Source organism: Phoenix dactylifera, chromosome 6 (genome assembly GCF_009389715.1).
Source record: "Phoenix dactylifera cultivar Barhee BC4 chromosome 6, palm_55x_up_171113_PBpolish2nd_filt_p, whole genome shotgun sequence".
In the NCBI taxonomy this organism is placed as follows: domain Eukaryota; kingdom Viridiplantae; phylum Streptophyta; class Magnoliopsida; order Arecales; family Arecaceae; genus Phoenix; species Phoenix dactylifera.
The window spans coordinates 9,964,853-9,973,257 of NC_052397.1; positions in this window are offsets into that span (position 1 = coordinate 9,964,853).

Genomic DNA, 8,405 nt, shown 5'->3' on the forward strand with positions numbered 1-8,405 from the left:
AATCTTTAAATACTTAATAGGAACTAAGAACATAGGACTGTGGTACTCTAAAGAATCTAGCCTAAACTTAATAGGGTACACAGATTCAGACTTCGCTGGATGTAAACTTGATAGAAAAAGTACCAGCGGGTCTTGTCAATTTCTAGGAGAAAACCTAATCTCATGGTTTAGCAAGAAACAAAACTCGGTTGCATTATCCACTGCAGAAGCTGAATATGTTGCAGCCGGGAGTTGTTGTGCTCAAATCTTATGGATTAAACAACAATTAGAAGATTATGGCATTAAACAAGATGAAATCCCCATTAATTGTGATAACACAAGTGCCATAAATCTAACTAAAAATCCAATTCAACACTCAAGAACTAAACACATTGAGATAAGACATCACTTCATAAGAGATCATGTATTGAATGGTGATGTGTCACTCCACTTTGTGTGTACTGATAATCAATTAGCAGATATTTTCACAAAACCCCTAAGTGAAGAGAGATTTAGTGTGCTTAGAAGGGGATTAGGAGTGATTGATCCATCCTAGTGGGAGTTACCACTAGATTAATTGATTTTGATGATGAGAATGAGGTTAAAAGAGAGTTTCTATTCAATGATCATCATATCAGTCCTTAATTAGGTGATTTTCCCTCATTTGGCGCGATTATAGCAAGAGTTTTAAGTGCGTGCCAAGGTTAGAGACGACTCGAGTAAGTTTCAGAGCCGGCTCCTAAGGGGGAGTCGACTCGCGCATTTGCGGGAGTCGACTCGCAAAGCTGGCAGCAAAAGGGGAGTCGACTCGCGCATATTCTGGAGTCGACTCGAGGTCGAGTCGACTCGCGACTCAGGGGAGTCGACTCGCAGTCGGGATCCGACTTTTTAACCCTAGGTTTGTCGTTTCGCAAACACTTTTCCTCAAGCCGCCACTGTTCACAAAGCCCTAGAGCCGACTCCTAGGTCATCCCCGATCGTCTCCAAGCCTTTTTCCCGTCGATTCTTCGCCGGACATTGAGTTTCCATCCGTTCCTAGGTCATTTCCGGTCCGTCCCGAGCTTCCTCTGTCCGTCCTTCATCGTCCTCAAGGTATTTTTATTCCCGTTTAGGTCAAGATGCCTCGTAAGGCCGTCGTTAGGAAGAGGTCCCGTCCCGCGGCCGTTCCCGAGCGGCGCTCCAAGGCGCGGCATGATCCCGCGAGGCAACCACCTCCGGATCGTTCCCCGCCTAGGGAGGTTCATGTTAGGCCATTGGCCGGGAAGGCCGTCTCCACCGGGAGGTATGTCGATTTTGACTTCCTCTCCCGGGAAGGGTTCACCATAGGCGATAGGCTTAGAGCCCAGGGTCTAGAGTACTTCCTCACCTTGGACCTTCCCACCTATCCTGGCCTAGTTCAAGAGTTCTATAGTACCGTCCATCGGGGAGATGGAGGTATTGAGGGCACGGTATTAGGTGTCCCATTACGTGTCACGGAGGATCTCGTTGCCCATATCCTCCACCTCCCACTGGTAGGGGTAGCTCCTGCACATCCTGAGGATAGATTTGAGGCCCTTACGATCGTCTTAGGGCAGCCACCTCAGTCCCCCCTAGATGAGGTATCTGCTAGCTCACTTCCTATTGAAGTGAGAATCCTCTTGAGCATTCTATCCAGGTCCATCTTCCCTAAGACAGGAAGATTTGATTTTGTGAATGAGAGGGACCTAGCTATTATGTCTTACATTCTTCAGGACACCCCGGTCAACTTCCCCAAGCTGATTTATAGGTATATGTGTGAGCCTTTAGATAGACCTAGGCTCTCCCTCCCATACGGGATGATATTCACTCTCCTGTTTAGGCAGTACGAAATTTCCATTCCTGAGAGGGAACCCTCTCGTGCCTTGCGATGGACTGATCGCTTGGGTACGGGGACCATGCACAGGATGGAATTTCGGAAGAAAGACGGGATCTGGGTTAGGAAGTCCACTCTCACTGCTCAGACCACCAGACCATCACCCAGTCCTGAGCCAGACTCTGATTACCCAGACTCTCCACATCATCCAGACCTTCCATCCACTCCTCCTGCTCCTACCACCTCTGCCGGACCTTCCTCCTCAGCTCCACCATCTATGGAGGTCCGTATTGATCCAGAGCAGCTCCGAGAGCTGCGGCAGGAGATCATCCGAGATTTGAGGGACGAGCTGCTCCGGGAGCTCCGAGGTTCCGTGCCAGCTGCCACTCCTGCACCCACTCCTGCACCCACTCCATCCTCCGCATTGGTGCCATCCTTGACAGCCGTGACAGACATGACGGCTAAAGTGCGGGAAGAGATATATAATATCAGGGATTTGATGCAGGCCCAGTTCCGCAACATGAGGGAGATCAAGAGCACCACTCGACAGTTTCGAGAGGAGATAGGCCGTGACATGCACACCACTACCGAGGGGGCCGAGCGCTTGTCGAATGTGATTGTCGGCAAGCTGGACGCACTTCAGACCTCAGTGACTGGGCTTCAGACGTCGGTGACTGAGCTCTCCACTATGCACAGCAGAGCCACCTCGTCTATCATCACACAGCTTAGCCATGTCACAGAGGCAGTCGCCCTCCTCATGGAGCGGAGCAGATTGGGAGGAGGAGCCACATCCTCCAGAGGAGGAGACGCATCCTCGAGAGGAGGAGCTACATCCTCGAGAGGAGGAGCTACATCCTCGAGAGGGGGAGCTACATCCTCGAGGAGGACATAGATGATTTTGAGTTGTGTTTTATCTTCTTTTGTATTGTTTTTGCCTTACTTATAGTATGCTCAAATGTATTCACCTTCATATCAATACAATGAGTAGACATCTTATCTTTATTTCTGTGCCAATTGACTGTGCCATTTGATGTTTGATTGTGCCATTTGTGCCATTGATTGTGTGTGTGATTACCTCCTTTTTGATATGATGACAAAAAGGGGGAGAAATATGTATAAAATATGTAATAAGGGGAGAAATATGGTTAAAATATGTAAAAGAACTCTTAAAAACACACACAAATTTGTTCTAAGTGGATTCGGTACCTCGAGGCTCATTATCTCTCTTTTGGGGCTCCTAATGGAGTAATCTCCAGAATCTATTCAAGGGATATTCGGAGATTAGCTTAATCGTACTCAAGAACAAATTGACAGATTTTCCCTCTAAAAACAAAAAAATTCAGTTCAAAAATTTCAAAGCATTAAAAGGAAATTCAGAAAACTAAAACTAGTTGAATGCATATGTTGAGGGGGAGAATCTGAATTTTAATCAAGATAAATCATTGATAACATATAAGCCAAACAATTGATTGCATAATATGGAGGCTTATATAATTCCAAATGAAAGGGGGAGCTTTAACTCCGAAATTTAAATGTTTCACACCTTTCAAACTTGGATAAATTAAATTTTCAGACATTTGAATTCACTTGTGAATTTTATTTCATTATTTATTGAGCAATTCATTTTACGTATACTCAAAGTTTTGTCATCATCAAAAAGGGGGAGATTGTGGAGTGATTGATTAAAACCCCGTTTGATTTTGATGAGCTCAAAGCATTTGAGTATATCGTGTGATTACTAATGAATTCAATTGAGTGTTTCAGTGAAAATCCTGCTCAAGTGTTTCTAGACATGGTTTACAGTATTTTGGATAAGTTAAGAAGTCTGCTGAACCAATGTCTGAGACTCGAGTCGACTCCCGAGTTTCACGAGTCGACTCCAAGCGTATCAAGGTCACTGGCACGAGCTCGAGTCGACTCCTAATCAGTATGAGTCGACTCCGACTGAAAACAGACAGAAGGATAGAAGAGCAGTCTTTCAGATCTGAGATTCGAGTCGACTCCAGTGGAACGCGAGTCGACTCCCAGCGGTGCACAAAGAAAAAGTCAGAGAGTGTTTTATGGACTCTGAGATTCGAGTCGACTCCCGCATTACGCGAGTCGACTCCAAGATTGTGCGACCATCAACAGAGAAAACCATGTTACTGCCACTGAGATTCGAGTCGACTCCCAGACAGCTCGAGTCGACACCAAGACAAGCTTCACGTCAAAAGGCAGAAGACCAACTTTCGGAAACTGAGAGCCGAGTCGACTCCAAGGAAGTTCGAGTCGACTCCAAGACTGGATGAGCCAAAAGACAGAGAATCGGGAGTTCGGGCTCTGAGATTCGAGTCGACTCCCAGGACAGTCGAGTCGACTCGAGAGGGCAAAATTCAAATTTGTATCCACGGTCTACAGAGGAAAAGCCGACTCCAAAATTGCCAGGTCAGCGCCAGAAGTTGGCGAGTCGACTCCGGGCCAAGACGAGTCGACTCCCAGTCGTGACGGCAACTTTAATTCAAACTTGGAACAGTTGCCGAGTCGACTCCTGAAAAGCTTGAGTCGACTCCCGCTACAGCCGAGTCGACTCCTGATCGCGCGAGTCGACTCCAACCCACCAACGGTCACATTGTCAGGCTGCGCAGAGTGTGCAGAACGGCCAGAAAAAGTGGAGTAACGGCTAGTTTCCGTGGGGGTTGGCTTAAATAGCCACAGAAGACTGTAGCAAAACAGAGAACATACATTCCACTCCAAGCATTCAAGTCTTCAAGCTTTGCAAGTGCTCTTCAACGAGAAAAAGGGGAGATCAGCATTTACTGCGCCACCAACTTCTCCCCAGCATTCAAAGCTTCCTCCTCCTACATTCAAGTCGATCACTCATCCAAGAGGAGACCAGAGTCAAGAAGCCATTCCTCTACTTAAGCTTAAAAGCGTTTGAGGGCTTCTAAACTCATCCTTGAATATATTGTTTCATACCTGCTTTTGAGAAGCTTATTTTCTGTTTTCTTTCTACTACGTGTATTTACTTGGTTCAATCGGGGGATTGAATCAAGGGGATAAAGGTTAGTTGGTGAGCCAGTTTTAAAACCAACGTGTGAAAGGGTTTGATTGTGAGCCCGGGAAAACAATCGGGGTTGGTTCTAGTCGGTGAGCCTGGGAAAACCGACCGAGTTCGTTGTTAGCTCGTAAAACAACAAGTTTGGTTGTGAGCTTGCAAAACAACCGGCTGTAATCCAAGGGGGTTATAGTGTATTCCCAAGAGAAACTTGGGGAGTGGACGTAGGAGCAAGGGATAGCTCCGAACCACTATAAAACTTGTGTTTGTGATTGATTGTCTCTTCCTCTTCTCATTTCATATTGCTCACAGCACATAGTAATTAATTAAATAACTTGGCATAGTTTTTAATTAATCATCCATAACGTTTTAAATTATCCAAATTGTTTTAAAACCCAATTCACCCCCCCCTCTTGGGTTGTCTATCTGGGCAACACAAACATTTGCCGAACTTCTGTAAATTCTGGTTTGTCTTGTTAATTGTCTTCCATAGTTATGTGCTTTGCATTGTTTTTCGATTCATACATAGGTGCAAGATCCTGCGGTTTAGAGCTCTCCAAGTTTCACTTCTCCCAACATGGGTTTCCTTCTGTTTTGCTCATTCTCTTAGGATCGCTCGGGTCGGGTTGGGTCCAGATTCTTCCAGAGCCTTCTTCCTTTCCAAGGCTCCATCGATTTTTAACGACCCCACCGCCATTCGTCTCACGCTTTTAAATCAGTTTGCTTCCCTTTTTCTTGAGTAGATTGGCGACGAGAAACTCAATTAAGAGGAAAGAGAGGAAGGATCCAACTAAAAAAGAGAGGAAAGAAGAATAGGATGAGAAGGAGGAGAAGATGTCCAAATGCAGCTCCAATTTCGAAGCAAGGGACTGGGCGGTTCTCATCGACTCGTTGCTCCACTCCATCCTTTGCCGCCTCAACAACCTAGAGGCCTTCTTTGCCTTCCACAGCGTCTGCTAGAACTAGCGATCCCTCGCTACCCTCACCCCCGCCTCTCTTCCCTCCCAGAACCCCCTCATCCTCCTTGCCTGCTGCTCCACTGAGTTCTTTTACCGCATCGTCCGCCACCGCCTCTACAAGCTCGAGGCCTCCTGGCAGCGCTTGTCCCGCTTCTCCATTGGCTACTCTCATGGCTTCGTCGTCTCCACCAACTAGACCGATTTCCATTCCGACCCCATCAAGCTCCTCCTCTGGAATGTCTTCGCCGATGCCAAAATCTAGCTTCCCGAATCCTGCCTCTTTTGCTGCGCCATCTTCTCCTCCAGCCCTTCCTCGTCCGGTTGCCTCGCCATCCTGTTTTCAAGCGATGGTATTCAGTACTGTCATATTGGAGACTCTCAGTGGCAAAGTGACACCTCGAATATCAATTAGGACGATGTCGAAGACCAATATGACAGTACTGATATGACAGATACCCTAACGGGTAAGTTGAACTCTTCCCTTACCCCATTTCCTGTTCTTTAAGGGCAAGTTGTATGCTTTGACGGATACCCTAACGGGTACCAACCAGCTTATGGAAGTTGAACTCTTCCCTTACCCCAAGTTGACATTGCTAACAGCTGAATTCACGGCAAAAGTGGAGAGAATGCTTGGTGGATTTTGGCTTGCTGAGTGCGGCGGGGAGCTGTTGATGGTATATGCCTTTCTCAAGATGGTGTTGGACGTTTACCGCTAGGATTTTGAAAGTGGTCGGTGGTTGGAGGTCTCGAGTCTGGATAGATGGGCTCTGTTCATGGGGTCCAATGGCTTTGCTGCGTCTATTGTACCCGTTTGCTCCGAGGTTCGGGAGAACTGCATCTATTATGCGAGTCCCCAGTAGGACATGTGGTTTGTGTTTTCTTTGAGCAAGAGGACCCTTGAGCCTGTGTCTGTGATTTCATCTGGTTTGATCCGAGGTACGACACTAGTGCCACCTATTTGGGTTTTCCCAAGCCTTTGCTAATAAGGTTGTCCAGTTGCGGTTTGGTATCTTGAAAGAAGAGGAAGAAAACTCCTTGAAGTTTTAGTTCAAAATATCGATTCGAAAGTCTTTTACAAAGTAGATATTTGCTTAGTACGCTGCTCTGTTTTTTTTTTAACTTGTAGATACCTTCTCTCTGTATGACTCTATACTTGAGAGAAGGGGAGAAAGACATCAAACTTTTAGTTCAAAAAATAGATTTGAAAGTCTTCTTAAGACATCAAAGTTCGAAATATGGATTTGGAAGTCTTTTACGAAGTAAAAAATCTGCTTAGTAGGTTATTTTGTTGTGTTTTCCTTCTTGTATATGCCTTCTTTCTGTATGACTCCATTTCATTTTACACACGTGTTTCTTCTACATGCTTTTGCTCTCTACTCAAAGCATTTAGTTAAATTAATTTCTTTCTATAATGCAGTCTAATATGAGGCCACTAGCTGCTGCTGCTTCTTCTTCTTCTTCTTCTTCTTCTTCTTCTTCTTCAGAGAGAGAGAGAGAGAGAGAGAGAGAGAGAGAGAGATTAATTTAGGTACTGGTGATATGGGACCAATCATTAAAGATATGGAATACTGTATGGAATGGATTTTGGTAAGTGGATGTCCTTCGAGGAGGAGAAAAATTCTTCCATCGAAGGGTTGTCTGACCAAAGGTAAGAATTCTTTCTAATCGCATGCCTCCTATAGGCGCTATTTCCTTTTACCTTGCATTTTAGGAAGTTGTGACTTGGTTGCCAATTAGTGGAGCATACACAGTTGTCATTAAAACCTCCTTTAGAAATTTCTATGAACTCTAATTGTGCACAATTAGGTACAATTAATTGGATATAACATGTTGCATCACTTCATAGGTTTGGAAACTTCATGATACTTGCCAGGCATTACCGACAGTAATTGTAGTATAAATTCTAGTAAGAAGGTCCAATTATCCATAGATAAGTACAGCTGGTTAACTACATATGTACAACTGGTTAATAAATAAAAATTCTAGAATATGAGTAATTTAAATTCTCCCTCTAAAGGCACTGCACAAGCCTTTTGATTGTAACAACTTGGCTCACCTATAGAGAAGGCACTTTTCCTCCTCAATTTATGTTGTCCTTGTATGGATACTTTCCATGCACATGATAGTCTTGCACTAAAAAGATGTTCTGCTTTGGTGTTTACATTAGAATGAAATATTTCCTATGATTTTCACATCAATAAGCACAAGGCTCAGTATTTTCAAGCATATGGTTATCAGATAGCATGGGAAACAATGTAGAATAATGATTTGAGGGGAGAAATATAATACCAGAAGAGGATCACAGAGTGAATTCAGCTATGTTGGCATAGAATGGTTAATTTATTGAGAATTTCTTTACAATCACCCAAACCACACATAATGATTCTCTCCTCCTCATCTACATTCAAATACAGAACAGATTAGTGGAAATTATTGTAAGTAAATATCCTGACATTAGGTTCTACTTATGACAAGAAATTGGTACTGCAAACAAGTATCAATCAATAAAGATTTACATGAGTCGGCTTATAGCCTGCATCCCCAAGCATTTACTATTGAGGAAGCTCTACTAAGATGAAGTGAGAATACTAATAGATGGTTC